This window comes from Acinonyx jubatus, chromosome A2 (genome assembly GCF_027475565.1).
Source record: "Acinonyx jubatus isolate Ajub_Pintada_27869175 chromosome A2, VMU_Ajub_asm_v1.0, whole genome shotgun sequence".
Taxonomy (NCBI): domain Eukaryota; kingdom Metazoa; phylum Chordata; class Mammalia; order Carnivora; family Felidae; genus Acinonyx; species Acinonyx jubatus.
In genome coordinates, this window is record NC_069383.1 from 116,766,372 (window position 1) to 116,791,039 (window position 24,668).

Here is a 24,668-nt window from a genome sequence, read left to right on the forward strand (position 1 = left end):
GTGATGCTGATGTCCTGTGACGTTGTCTGTGTTCAATAGGAGAACCTCAAGGGCTCGCTGGATGTCAGGGCTGCTCTGGTCTTTCTTACATGTTATGAAAGTGTGGAATATGTTACGTTTGCAGTTGTACAGATACAGAGTTAATGCTTCTTCATGTGTGTATGCATGGGTGTGTGAGTCAAAAATTGTGTGTGTCTGTGAGTGTGTGTGTGTGCATGTGTCTTCAAGGCACAGCAGTAAGCATGGCCACTATTCACTGGTAAAAACATATCTTTTCAATTTTTTTTAATGTTTATTTTTGAGAGAGAATGCGAGTGAGCATGGATGGGGAGGGGCAGAGAGAGGGAGACACAGAATCTGAAGCAGGCTCTAGGCTCTGAGCTGTCATCACAGAGCCCAACATGGGGCTTGAACTCACAGGCTGTGAGATCATGACATGAACCGAAGTCAGATGCTTAACCGACTGAGCCACCCAGGTGTTCCAAAAGCATGTCTTTTAATAGAGACATTAATATGGTATAGCAGTCTTGCTAGACATTCCAGTGTCCTTACTGAACATTACTCCTCCCCCAGGAAGGTGCCCCACCCAGAAACCCTGCTGAGGAATGAGATTGTTTCATACCAGGTGGTGTTTTCCCCTCACTGATCACAGCTGAATGTATCAGGGCTGGGGTCTACTGCAAGCAGCCAGTGCATAGCCTAAACAGTGACCCATGACCATGAACTGGCAAGAAGTGTTTGCTTGGAGCGCTCAGTTCTTCCAGAAACTGGAAAACCAACACGCCAACCCACATAACAGTGGGTGCTAAAGGGCATAGAATGTCATGAGGAAGAAAATGTGCAAACTGACATTATCAGGGTCATGAAAGAAGAGAGAGAGAGAGAGAGAGAGAGAGAGAGAGAGAAATAGTTTAGAAATGGAGAGCCCAGGTGGACAGAAAAAAGAAGACAACAGAGTTGAAGCCCAGAATGAAGCAGAAACTCCATGATAGAATGGGTGGCCTCAGAGCTTCCTTAGGGCTGAACCACTTCCCAGTTCTAGCTGTGACCATACTATGGAAAAGCTGCTTCCTCATGCACTAGCTCCAGTGGACCTCTGTTTTTTTTTTTGCAACAGAATGATTTAGGTAACTATCTGCAATGTTAGGGGTTTTAAGACCTGTAGACATTATCTAGCCTGTGCTTTCCACTTGAGGAAGCTGAGTCTAAGGAAAATGAAATTACCTGCTCCAGCTGACGGAACAGGCTGGAGGTGGGATGTGAATAGAGCTGCACATCCATCTTCAGGATGTGCACACATGAACATACTCTGTGCTTCTTATTAAAGATGATGATCACTTTTGGGGGAGTCTGCTTTCCAAAAGAGCCCTTCATGTAGAGGGAGGAGACAGCTGTCTACCTGGTATTAGAGGAGCACTATAGAGTTCTCTTACTCCTTCCCTGCTCTCCCTGCCCCAGCATGGATGCTAGCACATCACTTCTCAGATTGTTGCAAAGGTTAAGAGATGTGTGTGTGTGTGTGTGTGTGTGTGTGTGTGTGTGTGTGTGTAATCCTTACCACAGTGCTTGGTGCATAGAAAAAGCTAAATGGATAGTATTTATAAAAATATATAAAGCCATTGTTCTACCTCATTTATGCATGGCTCCAGAGCTCATGAGAGTTAAAGATGATGCTGTCAATAGTAATGTGAGCTAGGATTATTATATTTAGCCCTAAACCATAACTAGAAAATTTGATGAGTAGTGTGTGGTTGATATCACCTGTGCTGATATAAATGGAAAATATCTTACACTGGGCTAGCACAAACTGGGATCTAGCTACCTATAACAGCTCCTTTAACAAACACAAAAATTATAACATTATTATCCCCATTTTTCAGATGGGGAACTGGAGGCTGAGAGCAGCTGAGGGGTGTGGAGGGATGTTCTCGCTCTAGGGAATAGTGTGAGAACCCAGGACACTTGGAGGTGAGGAAGAGAGTGTGCTAAGTTGGGGTCAACCTTCCTAACTAACTTCACTGTTTTGTCCAGCACTAGCTTTCCATCCCAGGAACTTGCAAATAAAGGGCACTTTATCCATCTAGCTGTGAGGGTAATTCTTCTCTGTCTAGGCCTAATGTCACTAACATGATTAGCAACGTATATCAGGGAAATCACCATCCACCTTTCTTATTCATCTCTGTCTCTGCAGGTGATGAGAATGGCAGCTTGAGGTTAGAGAACATTTGTGGAATAATGGAGGTAGCCCGTATGGGTCCACTGGGTCCTCCAGGTCAGCAGAAGTGGGAAAGACAAGGCTGTGTGACTTTCAACAGTGCAATGTATGAAGTTTATTTGTAAAGTTCTTCTATAAGCTTTGAAAATGTGAAGCTCCATTCCTCTCAAGAGGACCAGTTGAAAAGCCATGGTTCTAGGAATATGGGGTCCTAACGCTGCTTATGAGCAAGGCAGTGCCGATTTGGATGGCAAAGTACTTCCTGGACTTTAGTTACGAGTTTATCCAGGCTGACTGCCACACCTTTATTTAAAGGGTATATCTTTTGGGGTGCTAAGTGGCTCAGTTGGTTAAGTATCTGACTCTTGGTTTCAGCTCAGGTCATAATCTCATGGATTTGTGGGTTCAAACCCTGCATTGGGCTCTGCGCTGGCAGCATGGAGTCTGCTTGGGATTCTCTCTCTCTCTCTCTCTCTCTCTCTGTTCCTCCCTGACTCACGCTGTCTCTGTCTCTCAAAATAAATAAATAAACTTAAAAAAAAAAAGGGTATATCTTTTAATGAAATGGCTCCTTAAGAAATACGTGGATTGAATGCTTAAATTTTCTATGCTTTCTAACAGTTTTAAAAATAACTGTAGGCATATTTTTAAAGCTGTCAGACTTAAGATATTTATTTTGATTTTAGTATTTTTATTCACATGGTAAATTCACTTAAGAGAAATCATTACTAGTTTGAATTTGTATGTATTACCGCTCTTAAAGACCTTAAGTACATAATTGTAAAATAAATTTTTGGTTGGTATTTCATGTGTTAAGTGCCCAATTTCTATTATATACTCATTGATTTTTCTTAAAGTTTCATCTAAAATAGAATTTATTTTATATTAATATTGATAGTATAGTATACATTAAGTAGGGCTTTGGCACTTACACAAAGTATATCTACCTAGAATGATAAAGTCAGTCTGACTTGTATTCATAGCTTTGGGACTGTTAAAGATAGTTAAGTAAGATTAAACAATTTTATTTTTTTTATTATTTTTTTTCAACGTTTATTTATTTTTTTGGGACAGAGAGAGACAGAGCATGAACAGGGGAGGGGCAGAGAGAGAGGGAGACGCAGAATCAGAAACAGGCTCCAGGCTCTGAGCCATCAGCCCAGAGCCTGACGCGGGGCTCGAACTCACGGACCGCGAGATCGTGACCTGGCTGAAGTCGGACGCTTAACCGACTGCGCCACCCAGGCGCCCCAAGATTAAACAATTTTAAATAATGCATTACTCTTAAGAAAACATTTCTGAGGGGAACCTGGGTAGCTCAGTCAGTTAGCATCTGACTTTGGCTCAGGTCATGTTCTCAAGGTTCATGAGATTGAGCCCCACATCAGGCTCTGTGTTGGCAGCTCAGAGCCTGCTTCAGATTCTCTCTCTCCCTCTCTCTCTCAGTCTTTCTTGCTCTTAAAAATAAATAAATATTAAAAGAAGAAGAAAACATTTCTGAGAAGTTTTATACTACAAAAATTTATTTGAAAAATTAAACTAGGTTTGCCTGATAATTTCCTTATGTTTTTATTGGTACAGTTGTCCACAAACAAAGCAGTTCATTGCTCTGTGTGTGTGTGCACGTGTGCACTTAAAAAATGTATTACATTTTTGGTGTAGGTAGACAGACACCAGCTTGAGCAATTTTGGACTGACCTTATTGTAATATCAGAAGTTATGATAATACAGATACCATTTACCTGAATAATTTGAGCCTTCTGTTCTGGTTTATAATCACTAATCTTTGTTTCATGAAATTAAGCAAGATAATTGAATGACAACTCTGTGATATTAGTAGTATAGATTCATTTTAATAGGTTGCTCTGATCTTCTCTTTTAGGAGAGTCTCTTTATCTTGCCAACATGACCTTCTTTTCAGCTTGCTATTATGAGAAAAATAGCCTTTGTTATTCTTTGGAACTTTTCCACTCTCTGTGGCCTCTGATGTTTTTATCATTGTTTAGACACTTAGCTTTGGTCACATAAAAGTTTTTTTTTTTTTTACAAGTTCAATGTACTTGCAAAAATACAATAGTGATTGTTAGCTAATCATTATTGTATGTGGAGCAGAGCAAAGCTCTTTAAAATGAGCGTAGGCTTGTTATCCAGCAACAGTAATTCAGAAACTCAGTTTTATCTATCATTCCATGACAGTGACAGAGGCTGAAGCTTGACTTGAACCTCTGATAAGAGATGAAAAAAAAAAAAAAGGAAAAGAACATGAAAAAATAGTAAGAAACATATGACTGGGTTGGAATGAGTATAAAATTTAGTAAAACTAGATGTTTTGCCATACATATCTGTGCCATGGAAAGTTTTAGTCTCCCTCTCCCTACTTGTACCCCCAGCATGGCTAACTGTTGGCCTGGTTGGATAGAAGTGCCCACGTATGTTGTGGACATGTATTGTTTTGTGGCCACACAGAGTCTTCTGAAAAGTCTTTCTTAGTATGAATCCTTCCTACACAAGGTAGGAGCTGAACACTCAATTTCCCAGACTCCCTTGCTGCTGGGTGCAGACATATGACATAGGCTCAGCAAATAAGATGCAAACATGGGACAGATTTTGAGTCAGGTGGCAGGAGGAAGCAGGTGGGGCATGGAGTCCTTTTTCTGGGGAGCATGTTGGAGGCATCTGACTTTTGGGGATACTTGTATGTGCGGGAGTCCTAGTGTTCTGGGCCCATCCGTGGACCAAGTTCAGTGTCTGTTCTAGAGGCAGTGGGACCTTCACTGGGGCAGTTCTTTTTTTTTTTTTTTAATGTTTGTGTGTGTGTGTGTGTGTGTGTGTGTGTGTGTGAGAGAGAGAGAGAGAGAGAGAGAGAGAGAGAGAGACAAAGAGATAGAGAGGGAGAGAACACAAGTGGCAGAGAGAGAGGAGGAAGAGAATCCCAAGCAGGCTCAGAGCTGTAAGCACAGACCCAGACGTGGGGCTCAAACTCATGAACTGGGAGATCATGACCTTAACCAACTGAGGCACCCAGGCAGCCCTCACTGAGACAGTTCTGAAGTGGGGTTATTCCTTGCTTCATAGCCTCTCTACTAGCTCTTGAATATGATTTTTTAAATCTTACCAGTTTTGAAAAATTTATTTTATTTTTAAGTTTTACAATGTGATTTTATTTTATTATTATTTTTTTTAACGTTTATTTATTTTTGAGACAGAGAGAGACAGAGCATGAATGGGGGAGGGGCAGAGAGAGAGGGAGACACAGAATCGGAAACAGGCTCCAGGCTCTGAGCCATCAGCCCAGAGCCTGACATGGGGCTCGAACTCACGGACCGCGAGATCGTGACCTGAGCTGAAGTCGGACGCTTAACCGACTGCGCCACCCAGGCGCCCCTGTGATTTTATTTTTAAGGTGTTTAATGTGTTTTAATATATGTATACATTGTGAAATGATTATCACAATCAACTTAATTAACACATTTATCACCTCACATAGTTACTGTTTTTGTGTGTGGTGAGGCACTTAACATCTACTTTCTTAGCAAATTTGAAGTATACATTGCAGCATTAATCACCATGCTGTACATTAGATCTCGGGAATTTGTTTGTCTTACACCTGGAAGTTTGTACCCTTTGACCAACATCTCACCATTTTCTTCACTCCCAAGACCCTTGAAACCACTGTTCTAGTCTCTGGTTGTATGAATTCAACTTTTTCAAATTTCACATCTAAGATTGTAAAGTATTTGTCTTTCTATGACTGGCTTATCTCACTTAGCATAATGTCTTTCAGGTTCATCCATGTTGTCACAAGCAGCAGGATTTCCTTCTTTTTTATGTCTCTTTTATGGAAAAATGCATAAAGGAACCAGTATGAGGAGAATGTAAATAGTCTACTATAGAGTTTTACCAAACAGTTAACTTGGACATATGTCTAATTAATTATAGCATTGTAACACAGTCTTCTCACTTGGGACAAACACAGACTTTTTGCCATGGAAGGTAAAAAGAGGCATAGAACCATCTCTGACCACAGGCTCTTTGGGGTCATTCTTTTCTTAGGTTCTACCCTTGATTTGTCAAGCTTTCATTTGCTGCTGGCCATTGATGTCTAGAAACAGGCTAATCACAAGAAGGTAATCTGGGGGTTATATCTCTCTGTAGTTTCTGTTCATTTTCTGAAGTTAGGCTTTCTGGCCCTGATGCCATCAATGTTGCTGCTGTCATGATGTTTTCTGGTTCTGCCCTTGGGTCTCGCTCCAACTTGACTGCTTTGAGTTCCCCACTTGAGAAGGACATCTGGTCTGGGGTGCCAGAGAAACCGTGGTATATCTCCAATCCTTTGTATCACACTGCTTGGTTGTGCTGGGTTCGAATGCCTCGTGTTGTTTTATGTGGTGCACCATGCTACCTGAACTGTTCTTGGATTCTCATCCTAGTTTTTTTTGTTGTTGTTGTTATCTGCCTTTTCTGGCCTTGATGGCAGGAATCCTTTGATCCCTTCTTTGTTCTCAAGCTGAAGAGCAGTGCTGAATACATACGCTGTAGTACTTAAGAAGTCATCAGAAGCCCTGAGGGGCACCAAGAAATATTGGGACTACATACGCCCAGAGATGTTGATATTGCCTATCTCTCTAGTCTTCCTCATTCTCTTGGCCACAATAACCAGTAACCAAACTCATTCACTTGGTCTTCAAGTGAGACTTGCCTTTATCTTTTGGTGTCCTGTCTGTGATGTCTTCTAATTAGCCTTCATGACTCCTTTTGTCAAGTCTTATTAGGAGGCTCAGGAAGCTCCTATCTACTTTTAGGGCACATGCTTCTTTGGACGCCTAAGGAACAACAGATTCTTTTCTGTATGACTTTTTTTTTTCTTTCTTCCTTTTTCTTTTTTCCAAAATAGGTCCCATTTCTTCCATAGCTGCTGGAAAATGGACAAAACAGTTGCTTTTAACAAAGTCACACTGTATATTTTAAACTTCTCTGGTCCTAGAAAACAAAATAAATGAACAGAAGGCTTTGGAGTCCTTTTAAATTTATCCATGCTTAGTGGATTACCTCTGCAGAAAGTACAAATGATTAAGTGAAAAGTAAAATACTTATCACACCATTCGATTCCACAATTACAAGTATCTGAATATTCAGAATACTTCCAAACAATGGTTTATTAAAATGTGAGAGTCAGAAAGAACCTTGAAACTTTTTTTATATCATATAACAAATGACTTGTATCCAGAATACATAACAAACTTGTATAACTTGATAATAAAAAGCAAAATAACTCAGTGAAGACAAGCTAAATATTTTTGTTTTTTGTTTTTAAAAACACTTATTTATTTTAAGAGAGAAAGGGGGAGGGAGGGAGAGAATGTGTGTATGAGCAGGGAAGAGGTAGAGAGAGAGAGAATCCCAAGCAGGCTGTGTGCTGTCAGCACAGAGTCCAACACAGGGCTCGATCTCACGACTGTGAGATCATAACCTGTGCCAAAACTGAGAGTTGAACCCTTTGCCCACTGACCCACCAAGGCACTAAATATTTGAATAGAGTCTTCAAAAATAAGATATACTAATGGGCAATAAGAATGTGAAAAGATGGTGAGGATAATTATTTGTTAGAGAAATGCAAATTAAAACCATAGAGTGGTAATACTACCCACCCATTAAAATGGCTACAATGAAAAAGACTGAGTGTTCAGGAGTAATCAAAATTCTCATACCTCGCTGGTGGGAATGCAAAATGGTCCAACCACTTTAGGACATGGTTACATTGTTTTTTTTAAAGAGTAAAACACATGCTTACCACATGACCCAGTCATTGCATTCTTAGGTACTTACCCAAGGAAGACCAAAACATATGTTCAAATAAAGACCTATCCCCGCATTTCCATGGCAACTTTATTTCTAATATCCTGGATGGAAATGACCCAGGTATCCACTAACAGGTGATAGTATACTCATATTCAATGGAAACCTGCTTGGCAATAAAAAGGAGTCAACTACTGATACATACAACAGCATGGTTGAGTCTCAAAATCATGCTGAGTGGAAGAGGCCAGACCAAAAAAAGAATATGTAATGTATGATTTCATTTATATAAAATTCTAAAAATCCAAGCAAGCTTATCTGTAACGACAGAAGGCAGTCAATGGTTGCCTGGGGACCAGGGATGGAGGGAAGAATGAATTATAAAGGGCACAGGAAACTTTTGCAGATGTATATATGTTGTCCAAATTACATAAAGCACATTTCTCCTTACATTCTGGATGAGTAGATTATATCTGAAAATGTACTTTCTTTTTTTTTAAATGTTTGTTTATTTTTGAGAGAGAGAGAGAGAGAGAGAGATACAGAGCATGAGACAGGGAGGGGCAGAGAGAGAGAGAGAGAGAGAGAGAGAGAGAGAGAGAGAGAATCTGAAGCAGGCTCCAGGCTCTGAGCTGTCAGCACAGAGCCTGACGCGGGGCTTGAACTCACAAACTGTGAGATCATGACCTGAGCCGAAGTCAGATGCTTAACTGACTGAGCCACCCAGGTGTCCTGAAAATGCACTTTGTTTTTCATATTTACTGTCAATATTATTCATACATTAGAAAGTTGCTTGGGTGCTTTTGTTTTCTACATGGTTCTTGAGTTAATTTTGTCATTCATCATAAGCTGTCATTTCACAATTATTGACAATCTTTTATACTTTTTCTTCACTCAACAGACTGTATACTCATTCACTTTGGGCATACCTTTTTCCCCCTTTTAAATAACCCAGAAATTCAATAAAAATGATGCAGTGAAGAAAAACCATTTTGTCGGCCTGAGAGGAGTCACCCAATAAAATTATAGCTTTAATTTTCAATGTGACCTTTCTTGTAATTTGTGAAATTTCATGATTTCAAAAGAAATAGACTGTTCACTAAGGAACACATCATCCCCTTTCCTACAGGAGATTTTGAAAACTAAAGCTTTGGGTCTAATAATCTAATAGCAACTGCCACATTGCTGTTTGCTGTCCATTTCTATGTCTATAAAGAGTGGAAACTGGTTATATTCAATTTTGGTCATCATCATTTCCAAAGCAACCTCTTGGTCTCTGAGTTTGAAGGAATCATAGCATGGCACAGTGTTTCCCAAATTTTATATGCATACAAATCACCTGGGGATCTTGTCAAAAGGCAAATTTTCATGAAGTAGTTTTGGACAGAGCCTAAGATTCCGCATTTGTAACAAGCCCGTGGGTGATGCCCCATCCGTTTGTCCATGAATCACACTTTGCACAGCAAGGGCCCAGATAACACCAAAATGGCACACAACCCTCCTATTATTTGTTTGCCTTTAAAATAAATTCCTCTTTCTCTCTCAAAAATAAACATTTTTTAAAAAGATTAAAATAAATTCTTCTTTGCCTAGAGACAGCCCTCCCCTTAGAAAAGAACAGAACATTGATTATTGTCTTTTTAGTCTTTGTCATCTAACAGTCATCATGAGCCATGTTGTATGAAGGTTTTCATGAATATGAGACCAGACAGGAAGCAGAACTGGTTAAAGGTCCAAAGAGAATAAAGGGAGAGGGGCTGCTAGTGTGTTTCCAAGCTGTGCTGTGTATGGGATACTAGGATTGTGTTCAAGTGGATGTCAGGTCAGTGTGGGGGAGTAGATTGTATCCTTAGCCTCAGTTTTCCTTCCTTCCTTCCTTCTTTTTCTTTCTCTCTTTCTCTCTTTTTCTTTCTTTCTTTCTTTCTTTCCTTTCCTTTCCTTTCCTTTCCTTTCCTTTCCTTTCCTTTCCTTTCCTTTCCTTCCTCTTTCTCTCTTTCTCTCTTTGGGAGTGAGGGGCAGTGAGAGAGGAAGAGAGAATCCCAAGCAGGTTCTGCACTGTCAATTCAGAGCTTGATGCAGAGCTCCATCTACCAACCATGAGATCATGACCTGAGCTAAATTAAGAGTAGGATGCTTAACCGACCTCACCCACCCAGGCACCCCTCCGTAGCCTCAGTTTTTCAACCATTTATATACCCATGCCTTTTCCCCTATAGATTTGCAATAGAGGAATGACAGTCCTGTTCCTTGACTCTGGGCTTGGCCATGTGACTAGCTTTAACAAGTGAGGTGTTAGCGGATATGCCACACACTTTGGATGGGTTCTAGAGATATTTAGGGAGTAGAATCAATAATTCTTGACATTGATTGGGATGTGGTGGGTAAGGAAGGAGGAATATCAACTTTGAAATTTCTAGTTTATAAAATTTGGTAGTGCAATTCATGGAGACAGAGGACTTTGGAGAAAAATGAATTATGGAATTGGATCATGAATTTAGTTTTTAGATATGTGATTTTGAGGTAGTGGTGGTATATGGGGAAATGTTAAGTAGACAATTGAGCATTTGTTCTTCATCTCAGAGGAGAGGCATGAGCTGGACACATAAACTTTCAAGTCATTAGCACAAAGATGGCAATGGAAGCTAGGAGACAAAGTATGAAGCCAGGAAGAAAGGTTGTAGAGACATCCTTGGGGAATGTCAACATTTAAAGGAGGATCAGTGAGCAAGGGATGTCAAGACGGTAAGAGGAGAACTACGTGAATGCAGTGCCCCAGAAGACAAGGGTAGGACAGAGTGGTCAGCTCTATTGAATACAGCTGAGAAGATCAGGAAGCTGAGGAATGACATTTGTCTGTTGGACTTAAGCAACAGGGAAGTTATTAATAAAGTTGTCAATACTCAACTGGCAAGATGGAGGCAGAAGCCATGTTGTAATAGGCTAATAAGGGAACAGAAGGTAACAGCATAAAGATGGGAAAGGCTGATGAGGAAGGGAATGTATTATCCAAGCATCTGCAATTTCTGTTTTGCATAGAAGCAAGCCTGATGTGTGTGGCAGTAGCAAAAAAACCCCACAAGGGTGAAAAATGTTCAGATAGTTCAGAAAGTAGATATTGCCTTTATCAGTACAAGGAGGAGTTAAGTTGCATTGGTTCAGATGTCATGATTTGGATGGCTTTGCTCAAAATTGCCTATAATTTTGTTATGAAAGAAGGTTAAGTAGTATTTGTCCTTGTGTAAATAAGGTTAATGGGGCTGGTTGCCATATTCACAAGGAAATGGTTTTGGGCACATCTTTTCATAAAACCATTGACCTATCTTTCCCATTTCTGTTGGATATGAAGTTCCAAGGAGGAAAAATCCCAACTGTGATCTCATAATTTTATCTCCAGTACCTAGAACGGCATCTGGTACAAGGAAGGGGTTCACTTTCTGTTTGTTGAATGAATGAATGCTAGTTCTTTATTATTCCAGGAGTTACTATGTACTCAGAAACAATTCCACCATACGTTGGCAATACTACTCAATGCTCCCGACTCTTCTGCAGGTTGAGTAACTCAAGTCTTGACATTTTACCAATAAACCCAAGTCAGGGAGGTTATAGTGTTCTGGAAAATTCACCATTGAAATGAGCTCAGCATGACTGAGACTCGGCCAGATGGAATTCTGCTTTCCAGAAACCTTGGGTAAATAGCAAGAGAATGGAGTACTGCAAAATGTAATTGTTTGCATTTGCTAGCAAACCTTTGCTATTACCCAGCCATCAAAGGGAGCGTGATCAGAATGTGAGTGCACAAAACTGAATGGTACCTGAGGAGCCCCGGGAGTTTAGAAACCTCTCCCATGATTCCTCCTCAATGCCAGCAAGCATGTGAGGGACATTGAGTTTGGCTGTAACAAGTGCTCTCACTTTTTACTTAATCAGACTTTGCATTGTTTTCTTATTACAGTGTTAAAATGTGAATTTTGCCTCCTTGTGCTGTGGAAATAACAAAGCCCCATAACAGTTGGTTTTATCTGTAGCACCTTCCGTCTTAGAATCTCCAAGGATCTCATAAGCTGATAATGTTCTTTCCAAATGAGCTATTTTGTAATCACACTCCACATGATTGTTTAAAATGATTATTATTGTTTCACCTTAATATAAAAAGATTTATTTGCCAATAGAAAACTGAGTTTACCCAGGAATGCTTGTGTTAACTGCCTCTTGGCTCATCAAGGTCTGTGGGAATCTGGAGACTATGAAATGCAAATGTTAGTTTCTGCTTCTGTACATTTCAAGAAAATGAGGAGCTAAATTTCCATATGCAAAGACAAATTTTACTATTCTCCCTCAGTGCTCAGTGCTCAGTGTGGGATATGACCTAGGCAAAAGTAAGGAAAGATGAAGTGGACGGAGGGTGCTCATTTTGGGAAGATGTGGGAGGGGGGTGTAGAGTGAGAACTACAGATGCATTTCTCCCTTTCCGTGTCCTAGGATTTAGGATTAGGATGGGATTTCCAACCATGTGAAGCTTTGTCTTATCCAGAATTGCTGAATTTCCACCACTCTTTTGGACACCTATTGGCTTTTGTTTGTTCCGTTCTGATTAAGCAGGTATCATCTTGCTCAAGAGATCATGCCAATGGCTGACTTCAGTGCCTCCCTGCATCGCCTCATTCCCTTCCTACGACTCATTGATACTTTCCTGACTATATGCAGACTGCTTTTAGTTGAAAAAATTTTAATTTATTTGAGTACAGATGACACACAATGTTACATTAGTTTCAAGTAACATAGTAAATTGACAACTCTATACGTTATGCTACGTTTATCAAAGTGTAGCTACCATCTATCACCATGCAAAGCAATTACAGTAGCGATGACTATATTCCCTATGCTGTGTCTTTGATCCTTGTGATTTATTTATTCCATAGTTTGAATCTTGTGTCTCCCACTTTGCCCACCCTCCAGCCCCCTCTCCACTGGCAACTATCTGTTTATTCTCTGTATTTATTGGTCTGATTCTACCTTTTTTAAAAAAATAGGTGAAAGAAAAAGTAGTTGAAGGTTTTGTGATGTGATGCTTGAAGGTTTTTATTTTATGATACTTCTGCTAACTTTATACCAAGACTCTACATTATGTAGGTAAAAATTTTTTACTAACCATATATGGTTATTTTCCTATTCTGAAATCAGTTCTTTATCACTGAAATGACTAACTCTCTACATCAGGGTTGGCAAACTTTTTCTACAAAGGAAAGAGTAAATATCTTAGGCTTTGTGGTCCAGATAGTCTCTGTTGCAAGTACTCATGTCTACCATCATGATGCAAATACCACCATATGCAATGTGTACGTGAATGGGTGTGGCTGTGTGCCACTAAAACTTTATTTACAAAAGCTGGATTTGGTAGTGGGCTGGATTTGGCCTGTGGGCTATAGTCTTCAAGGAGCCTGTTTTAAATCACAGTTCCCATGGTTTTTCCATTTTCATAATGTTGGAGCAGGCATACACTGGGTTCCAATATTCCTTCAAAATTATGATGACGTCCAGCTTTGTCGTTCTCTCTCTATACATTTAATAGGGGATCTTGAATTTTTTTTAGGGTAATAGCATCATCTCAGTAGCCTCATGATCTGAGGCTCATTTTCTAATCTCATTTTCTGTTTTTCTCTCCCTTCATCACTCTCCTCCATCTCCCATGACCTCCTTAGTGTTCCCTGAAAATAACAGATATGTTCCCAGTTGGGACCTTGGAACTCACACTTCCCTCTGCCTGGAATGCTTCTACCCCAGATATTCCCAAGTCTCACTCTGTTTTCTTTATATCCTTAACCCAAATGCCACTTTCTTAGTGAGACCTTCTGTCCTGGTCATTGTCTAATTAGAAACACAGGAACAATTGTTTTTTGTTTGTTTGTTTGTTTTCAGAGAATGTAATAGAGGGAGATTGATTACAAATTGAAAGCCTGGTGGGGCAGAAGGAATAGGTGGGCCCATACAGATTCATGACAGCAGGGGGGCTGGAAAAGAAAAGGAGAAATGGTGTAACCCAGAGGCTGTACATGTGCCACAGAGACGGATGCTTCTGGGTCCAACACTGCCACTGCTTTGCAGCAAGACCAGTCTTTACTTCCATTGGTGCTTGGGAGCTAGAAGAGACCTGCTTCTGGTGTTACCACTGCCAAAGGCAGAGCCATTAACTGCTGCAGGGTTACTGCTCTTGGTGTCAGTCTGTCTGATCAGGAACTCAAGAGCCCCCCTTACCCGCCCACTCCACCATGGCAGCTAAAGTTGCTTAAAGCACCACCAGAAGCAGAAAGAACATTGCTTCTTCCTTCCTTCTGCCTTCCAGTCTCTCATCAGTGATTCCTACTGGCAGAGGAAGCATTGGCAGAACCTAGCTGGTGCCAGCTGCAAGGGAATCTTAGGAATATAATTCACAGGCTTCCAGCCCCCTGCTTTACAGAACTGACCTTGGAAGGACTGGGATAGAGCAGAGAGACATTGGGTCACCAATCAGCATGCCCCATCCATTCTGTCTAAAATGAAAGCTCTCAACAATTCATTCCTTTTCCCTGATTTATTTTTTTCCATAGCTTGTATCACTGCCTAACCAACTCCTTAGGTATGACTTCTTATTCACCTATCTCCCCTCCTAGAACATAAGCTCAATTAGAGTAGGGATTTTGTTCACACTTGTAACCCCAGTTCCTAGTACAGTGACTGGAATATAGGAAATGTCAAATAAATATTTATAGAATGATTGAATTAAATCCTTAATAACACCAAGGACTGCTCCTTAGTAGTACTGTGATTCACATAGCCAGATTAGACAACTTCAAAGTATCATAGCAAATAAAGGATTAACAGAAAGTGTGTCTCTCTCTCTCTTTCTCTTCTCTCATATATACATATTATATTTACATGTTTTTCCTCTAGAAAGGATCCCCTTTGAAACGCTGACTATTTTATTGGCATTTTAAACCTCTTAAGAGAGAGACCCCTGCATCTGAATCTATGCCTCAGGTATTCGACAAATGTTGCACCGTCTTCAGAGAGAGTTTTATGAGTTTGCTAGGGCCACTATAACAAAGTACCACAGGTTGGGGGGCTTCAACAACAGAAAGTCATTTTCTCACAGGTATGGAAGCTAGAAATCTGAGACCAATGTGACAGCAGAGTTGGTTCCTTCTGAGGGCCTTGAGAGAAGAATCTGTTCCAGGCCTCTCTCCTTGGTATGTAGATGGCCATCTTCCCCTGTGTCTGCACACCATCTTCCTTCTGTATGTGATTGTGTCCAGATTTTCTCTTTGTTTAAAATCACCAGTCATGTTAGATTAGAGCTCACCCTGATGGATCTCATTTTAATTTAATTACCTCATTAAAGGTATACTTTAAACTCCAAATACAGTTACATTTTGAGGTTCTAGGGGTTAGGACCTCAACATAAGACTTTTTGTGGAGACACAATTCAAAAGAGAATAAGAGTTGAGGCAGGCCCCCCCCCCCCAAGTCTGTATGTTGTAGCCTGGGTTTTATCTTTACAGTTTTTGAACGATCACTTACAGGTTTAAAATTGGAAACCTTTTTTTACTTGAGATATTCTATGTCTTATTTTCCCAGTTTCCTCCCAAATAATTGGGGGAATAGGGTAATGCCATTCTTATTGTGTTGTTTTCCTGAACCAGGAAACTTCTATGCATGTCTTCAAAGGTGGAGGCTGAACAGATGCTTTCTCTACAAGTACTGACTGCATTGCCGTGATTGGGTGAATAGAAGTACTTGTCAAGAGATTAGACTTAGCTATTGCAACAAAAATGTCAGGATTGGTAAGGAAAGAGGCTCTGTGCTGTATCCTGCACTGAAGTCCAGTGATGAATGTTTCAACAGACTGGTAAAGCAGATTGCATAGCAAGGGACACCTCGAATCACAAGATTACACTGCACCTCTTGACTGGTGAGGCTGGCTCTGTGTTTATAAGTCAGTGTTCCATTAGGGAGGACCCTGACTTGGTAGCTGATGGACTAGCCAACAGCTCTGACTCGGGAAGGGTTCAGCAAGAAAACGTACCCTCTTTGACCTTGATGTAAATCGAATCTGTCATGGAACACACAGTTGAGCTCTCAGCTTGTCTGTTTGCAGCCTTGTTCTATGAACAGCCCAACAGATATCTTTCCATTCTCTCCCTGAATATTGAGTGACCTTGGAAATAGCCTAATCTGTCTTGGCAGATTGAAGATAGAGAAAACAAGCAGGAGACACAGACCTGCTCGTTCCTGCTATTGATCAGTGACTTGAATGAAAGCTCATTATGAGCTGGAGAGATGTGTCAGACACGGGTGTCAAGGGTGGAAAAACTCAAAACAGACCCTGGCAGCAGAGAAAAGTGATAACAACAACACACACACACACAAACATACACAGACGCATGCACACACATACACACACCAGAAACCTTTGTTCCTTCCTTGTGTTAGTTTATTCTTGTTACTTGGCCATTACTCTCCAATCATGGCACTTTGGAAGCTGCACAAAGAGAGAGATCCTTCCCAGAAATTACTCATCGTTAGTCCAGCCCTCTCATTTCACAGTTGGGTAAACCGAGGCCAAGAGGAGTGAAATGACTGTGCAAGATCCCCCAGGGAGTTAGCACAGTTAGGATGCAGGTCTGACTTAATCCAAATCCAAGTTCTTTTGCCACATGTTTCAGCTTTTCCCTCTGCCTGACACTGTGTCTCAGGGTCCCACCATTAGATTCTGTAATGTCAGGAGCTTGGCTCTGGGCAGACCAGTACAACGCCAGAAAGAGGCCAGAATGGAAGACAAACCCAGGTTTGAGTTCCAATTGACAGTAGACATGTGAATTTGGGCATCCCAATTGACCTCCCCGGGCCTTACTTTCCTCATTTGTAAAAAGGGACATACAGATGGTCCTTCTCTTTGCTTGTCTGGGAAGCTGTGAGATAAAAATCAGTGTGTGGATACACCTGTGGGCCCTAGCTACAGTGAGTGTTCACCCGAAGGGGTAATTTCTCACTGTGTTCATATCTAATAATGCTGCAGCCAGAAATCATTAATCAGATTGTCCCAGCAAGCCTGGGCAGTCAGACCCAGAGTTGTGCATTGTGATTAGGAGGAGGAGGAGTTGTATATTAGTCAGGGTTCTCCAGAGAAACGGAGCCAATAGGATGTATGTGTGTATATGAGTGCGTGTGTGTGTGTGTGTGTGTACAGTGAGATGGGGGCAGGAAGGGACATACTGAGATTAGGAGATGGAGGTTTATTTTAAGGAATTAGCTTACATGATTTTTGGAGTCTCAGCCCCGTATTTGCAGTCCAGGCCAGCAGGCAGCCCATGGAAGAGTTGATATTGCCCCTTGAGTCCAATGGCAGTCTATAAGGCAGAATTTCTCTATTCTTGTGGAATCTGCCTTTACTGTTCAGGCCTTTAACTGATTGGATGAGGCCCACTTAAATTGTAAAAGGTGACTGCTTTACTTAGAGTCTACTGATTTCAGTGTTTTACAAAAAAAAAATTCTTCACAATATCTAGACTGGTGTTTGACCTGAAACTGGGTACCAGTGGACCAGCCAAGATGACACATGAAATCAACCATCACAAGTGGTGGGGACTTATGAAATCTGGAACATTTTAGGGGTTGGAGGTTGGGCTTCCCTGGATGAAAGGGGGAATAGAAGTGCAGGGGGACTTAAGTGCAGAATACCAGGCCTGCCCTAAAGCACCCATTTTGATAAGAACCAGATTTATCTTATAGCTTTGGGAGGAGCCAGTGTTCTCACTTCTCCCCATCTTTGATCAGAGAAAATAGGAGAGGGGGGAAGGGAAGGGGTGAAAGGTGGCACCCCCTTGCTGTCTCTGTTCTTCTCCATTAGCTTCCATCCTTTACCATTTCAGGTTCCCTTTTCCCGTGGCCCTCACCCTCTCCCACACCAATGCCAACCTCCCAAAGGGCTGCTCCATATGCAAAGACTCTGTCTGCAGGAGGAGGGGAGGCTGATGACCTCAGTGTTCCCATGTGGAAAAATCCAACCACAGCTTAGGTAAAGGTGGGTGTACAGACAGAAAATCTGTAATATATTTCTAGAGGCACAACATGCTGCCTGAAAATTGTCACATTCGCCATGTGCCACCAGTGTATCCTGCAAAAAATGTCATTTCCTTTAAAGGTCACAAGCTCTATTGATTTCTGATTCTCTTTTTGTGTAGCAGATTCCAAACAATTGCTTACATGATACATTAGATAAGTGGATGGTTTAAGATGGTCTGAGCATTCTTGTCAAAGTGGAGATGAAAAGGGCTTTTTCTTTAAGAATGCCACAGTGTATAAGCTAGCAGTGATAATTCTGTGTATTACATATTTCTTTGCATGCTTCTATCTTCCTCCCTCCCTTCCTCTGAATCTGCCCTCTTCCCATTTCTTCCTTCCCCTTTTGCTACCTTCTTTCTACTCTTTCTGTCTTCTTCCTTCCTATCTCCTCCCTTTCTTCCTTCCATAAATGTGCATCAAGTGCCTACTATGTGCCAGGCTGCTGTGCAATGTAGTAGCATAAAAACAGTGGGCAAAATAAACATGGGCCCATTATCGTAGAACTTATATAGCAGAGGTAAGGTGATACCTTATAGCGGCAATTCTTACCAGGGGCAGAGACATTCAACACAAACAGTCATAAATAATAAGTGCTATGAGAGAAAGGTATTGGGGCATGAGAGCCTACACCAGGGGTACTTGATCTAATTCATGCTGTAGAGTGTTGAAGAAGGAAAAGTGACTTTAGAACTAAGAGTATCAGGAATAGAAAAGTTTGTTAGGTGAAAAGAAGGAATAGAACATTACAGGAGAGGGGGAAGTGTATGTCAGGGCCCTGCTGTGGAAGGGAGTTGCCCATATTTGGAATAGAGGGAAATCCAGGGAGGGGGTAGGCGTGGTAGGGGGAGGTAGATATGGGTGTAGAGGTGGGCAGGGCCTTCCCTAGCAGAGTTGAGCTATGATCTTGGAGATAAGCATCTGCAAGACCACAAGGCTGGCATGTACAGAACGGATGATACGTCCTGGAGGGGATACCACTAGGATTGTAAGAAGCCCAGGTGAGAAATGATGACTTTGACTTGGGTGATTTCCATGAGGATGGAGGCAAATATTTGGAATCCAGAGACATTTGGGAAGTAAAAGCAGCTGAACTATTTAAGAAGCTTTATGACCGTAGATAAGGAAGTCAGTTGACTACCTTAACCTCAGTCTCTTCATGAGCAAAGTGGTGCTAATATTACCTGCCCTATTTTCTTTGTTCCAAGGAGTTTTTGGATATCTACCAGATATAATTCACCCTGCCATGCAATTTGGGCATGAACAATAAGCGGGACTCACAGTCGATGGGGGAGGAGACATTACCAGGCACTTGTCGTAAAGTATAATAGTTGCTGGGGCGCCTGGGTGGCTCAGTCGGTTAAACGTCCGACTTTGGCTCAGGTCATGATCTCATGGTTTGTGGGTTCGAGCCCCGTGTTGGGCTCTGTGCTGACAGCTGTTGGAGCCTAGAGCCTCCTTCAGATTCTGTGTCTCCTTCTCTCTGCCCCTCCCCCACTTGTGCTGACTCTCTCTGTCTCTCAAAAATAAATAAATGTAAAAAAAAAATTTAAGTATAACAGTTGCAAATTAAGGTGACTAGGGGGATTGAAGAAAGACAGGGAAGGGCCCCTAACTGGTTCTGGGAGGCCAGGGAGGACTTTCAGGAGGAGGCCATGTATCAACTAACCATGAAAAGATGAGTAGGACTTTGCCAATGAGGCAGATATAGAGGATGGAGTAAGGGGCATCTAGAAGAAATGAGGCAATACCTTATAGCAGCAATTTTTACCAGGGACAATTTTGCCCCCAAAATGTCTGGAGATGCTTGTGATTGCCACAACTGGGCTGGATGCTACTGGTAGGTAATGGTCAGAGGCCAAGGGTGCTGCTAAATGTCCCACAATTCACAGGACAGTCCCCTACCACAAAAAAGTTTCTAGACCTAAATGTCAGCTGTGATGAGGTTGAGAAACTCTGCCTTTTAATATAATTGATGGAATAATGTAAAAAGTTTTAGCAAATTAAAAAATTCTGTACACAGGTAAAGTCTTCAGATTTTCTAGTCCTTGATGATATTGTTATGATATGTGACTAAAGAATTAAAATGACTGTTCCTAATGCACACAAGCATATACATCTAGGCTCATACATGTTATAATACCCTGTATGGTCTGCTGAGAAGCAGGGAGGACAGAAATGGGAGAACAAAGCAAGAGTGTGGACACTCTAACAGTCCCTGTTAGAGAATGTGGAATTTGATGCTGGAATGGGCGACCTTCCAAACTGTGTGAATTGACAGGCTCCTTTTGCATGTGGAGGCAGGTCAGTGATACCCATGACTCTCTGCTCTCATTTCTGAGCATCAAATCGTGAAAGAAAATGAAGCCCAAAGTTACCTAAATTGGGACATAATCATGGGATGCTCTTATTTCTTCCTATCCCAAGGAAAATCTGAGTCCACTGGCCTTTGGCTGAGCTCATATCATCCAAGCACAGTTTCTTGAAAGGTGAGAAGTGAGGAAGGTTAAGAGCAAGGCTTCTCATGGCTCCTGGGTGACTCAGTCAGTTGAATGTCCAACTCTTCATTTTGGCTCAGGTCATGATCTCGCGGTTTGTGAGATCAAGCCCTGCCATCAGGCTCTGTGCTGACAGTGTGGAGTGTGCTTGGGATTCTCTCTCCCTCTCTCTCTCTCTCTGCCCCTTTCCCACTCATGCTCTCTCTCTCAAAATAAAGAAACATTAAAAAATGAATTTAAAAAGAGAGCATAATGTCTCATCAGGAATACTATTGAATTGTAGGACTTTTTAGGTTTTGGACATGGCTGGATTTTTTTGAGGGGGTTGGGGAAAATGTAATAATATATACACACTTAAAACACACACAGACACACACACACACACACACACACACACACACACACAATTTCCTGAGACCAAGTAATGGAATGTCACATGTCACCTGAATATTCTGTGATTCTGAAAATCATAGTTTTCAAATCTGGAATGATCAAGATTAAAGAAGAATGTGTTTCTGACTGTCTGGAATATAATTTACCTTGCTTTATGGGACTCCTTACTTTGAGTTCTCTGATTTCTTTGTTGATATTTTAAACCCATCATCAGTCCCATTGTTTCCAGTACAAGGACTGTAACTCTGGCTCTGAATAATCATTGATGAGCATATCAGTAAATGGCATTCTTATGCTGTTTCTGTCTATCCCTGTGGATTATTTCTGCATGCCTGATAATAATCCCCATATTCTTAAAATCCTTTAATGACCCTGAGTTTCCTACTTAATGAAGTACAAACTCCTTAGTCTGTGTTAAAGCAATAGAATCTGACTCCAGCAAATGGAGTAGCTCAGTAAACCAAAGGAAGAGACAGATAACCAGGTCTTAGGAATAATAGGACACAGGGATGCCCCAGAGGTCTCAGAGGCCAAAGTGCATGACCTGCTTTCTAGAAGAGTGTCAGAGAGTGACTCAAGTTCAACCACTCTTGGTGACTATGTGTCTGAAGAATACTCAGATTCCCAGAATAGAGAATCTGATCAGTCCAGCTAGAGTCAAGTGCTTTGCCCTCCACCTTGGACCAATCACTGTTGTCAGGGGGCGGTACTAGAATTGGCCTCATTTGGGTCACATGGATGTGCTGGCATCTGTTACTAGCAGCAGAGAGAGATGCTGGGGAGACACAAGCAAGCCTCTACCAACCTGTGCCTAGTATTCCCTACAGCTCACTTAGACAACCTGTCTGGGTGATAGACATGTCCAATGCATGCACTCTGTTCTTTCTCAAAATAGAACTCTGATTTGGGATATATTTCATACATTTTATAACTTACCTACTCCCTACTTTTGTTCATAATGTTTACATGTCTCTACAGCTTGGTTCATCCCCAAAACTTCAAGGTCAAGTGCTGCCTCTCTCTAACATTCTATAGATACCAGTGGTAGGGGGTTGGTTTTTCCACATTTTGGATTCCAGTGGTGCTTCATTTCCTGACACTCTGGTGTGGGTGTGAGATGTGAGGTGGAGAGAGGGAGCCAGTGTGTGCTAGAATAGACAAGATGGGGGAGGATGGATGGTGAAGGGTCCTCTGGACAGCATAGCTAGTGAGGGTATTGGGTTGGGAAGGTGGTGGAGAGGAGAGCTCTAATCAGAAGAGAAGGAAGTATAGATGAGGAATTAAGTGGTTAAGTGTAGAAGGCAGTAGATGAGAGTCAAACAGTTCTGAATTTGGAAGCTGACTTCCATTTTCCGACTTTGTGACATTGGCGTTATTTTCATGTCCCCTCCCTGCACCACGTTTCCCTATACTGAATAGGAATTAGGATGCTTACTTACCTCATTGCTTATATATTTGTAAGGGTAGAGCACAGTAATTAAGGAAATTAATGGAAATAAGAAAATAAAGGCTTTCATTTCTTAGACCAGCCATAGTTGTTAAAATGTGAATTGTAATTGTGAAAAAACAAATCAAAAACCTTTGTGAAATCCAAAAGATGCTGGGCTAACCTTTGCCTTTCTCACAAAAAATAAGAAAAATGTTGGAGACTATTCATCCCTAAATACTATAAAAAAAAGGAGGTGTGGCAAAACTTGAGGAATACTCATTTTCTTATGTTAAAACAATATTTTTCCATAATTTTAAATAGTTAATGTGAATAAGCAAACACTAAATTATCATTCTAACCATTTAAATGTGTAAATTTATTGGATACCTTGTTTACTTAAAATTAAGAAATATATTTGTGATAGAAAATCGATTTTGTTCGCCTAAACTATAAAATTACTGATCTTATTTTAATTTAGCCCACTGTTACAAATATCACACAGACATTATTGCTGATCAGGAAAAAAGGAGAGAAAATAAATCCTCAAGACCCTGTGTCTAATTTTTCTCTTGTAATTCTAAGTAATGATAAATGGGTAAAGAAGTGGCTTTAGCAGATGCATATCAAAATACAGCATGTATTAGTCTGCATAGGCTGACATAATGAAACCCATGGACTGGGTGACTTACACAGCAGACATTTATTTTCTCACAGTTCTGGAGGCTGGAAGTCTAAGATCAAGTTTACAACAGGGTTTGTTTTCTGGGGAGAACCTTCCTGGCTTGCAGACAGCACCCTTCTTGCTGTGCCCTTACATGTCATAGAGTGAGAGGGATCTCTCAGGTGTTTCTAAAAGGACACCAATCCTATTGGATCAGGGCCCCATCCTTATAACCTGGTTTACCCTTCATTACTTCTTCAGAGGCTTCATCTCCAAATATAGTCACATGGGAGATTAGGGCTTCAACATAGACTCAATCTATAACAAAGCACAAAACCCATTTGTTCACACCAGTATATATATATATATATATATATATATATATATATATATTTTTTTTTTTTTTTTTTGAGAGAGAGAGAAAGACAGAGTGTGAGCAGGGGAGGGGCAGAGAGAGAGAGAGAGAGAGAGATGGAATCCAAAGCAGGCTCCAGGCTCTCAGCTGTCAGCACAGAGCCTGACACAGGGCTCGAACTCACGAACCGTGAGATCATGACCTGAGCTGAAGTCGGACTCTTAACTGACTGAGCCACCCAGGCGCCCCACACACTAGTACATATTAAATGCAGATTGAGTACATATTAAATGCGGATTGAAGGCCATTGTAGAACAGTAGACTTTCAGGTGTAAGTCTTCTTGATCCATAAGGGATGGCAGGGGTCCAGGTAATCAGTCTCATCTCTGGATCTTCCGGTCTCCATTGAATGTCACTTCCTCAGGAAAGACTGCTGTGTGGACCCTGGTTGAGTTTTTGGTCCTCTGTTAAGTTTTACAGGACTCCAAACCTCACCTCCATTGCATCGATCTCTGTTTGTAAGTATTTAATGGCTAATGTCCTGCACTGTTAGACTCTAAGTCAAATTTCCAGGTGTAGAATATAGAATCAGTCTTGTATCTCCATAGTATCTTAATCCTGGGCACTTGCATGTAAAATGAATGAATGCTTAAAATCCAGATGCTAGCTCACTTCAGGGAGCTAAAAGGGAGATTGGTGGACATCAGCCATGGGTGTGTGTCCTGACAGAGCAGAAGCTTTAATCTAAATAGATTATTTGACAGCTAAACAGGAGAAGCAAAGCCAAAACCCAAGTGAATACATTAGGGCAACATGGTTGGTGTGCAATTGTATGCTGATGTACAAATGTCTGTCTAGGCTCAGGGAGGCCTAGAGGTTTTTGTGTACCAGCCTAACTTCAGACAGCACCAAGAAGAGGGGCTGAGGTCATGGCCAGTCTATTTCCCTGGTTCCATATGGGGCTAACTGGCTGACAGAAGGTGTTGGGGTTTCCAGTTAGGCAGACCTGATTTGGATAGTGTGCATCTCTTATGCCAATGAGCTCCGGTGTTTTAGATCATGTTTGTTTGTGTCTTTTTATCATCCTCCTAGTTAAAAACTCACCCTTGTTCCTTGCTCCTAATGCTGAGCACACCGACTCAGCATATGTTGCTGAATTGGATGGACTTGATGAGTTGGCTTTGATAGGATGGTTCAAGCTTCCCCAGGATTACAAATCAGCAACA

The 24,668-nt window shown here is 41.2% G+C and overlaps 1 long non-coding RNA gene across 1 annotated transcript in view; it reads left to right on the forward strand.

Annotated features, from left to right (window-relative positions):
* The window catches only part of LOC113594637 (uncharacterized), a 337,503-nt gene that overhangs the window by 153,877 nt on the left and 158,958 nt on the right, over positions 1–24,668 (forward strand). The gene's annotated exons all lie outside the window — the stretch shown is intronic.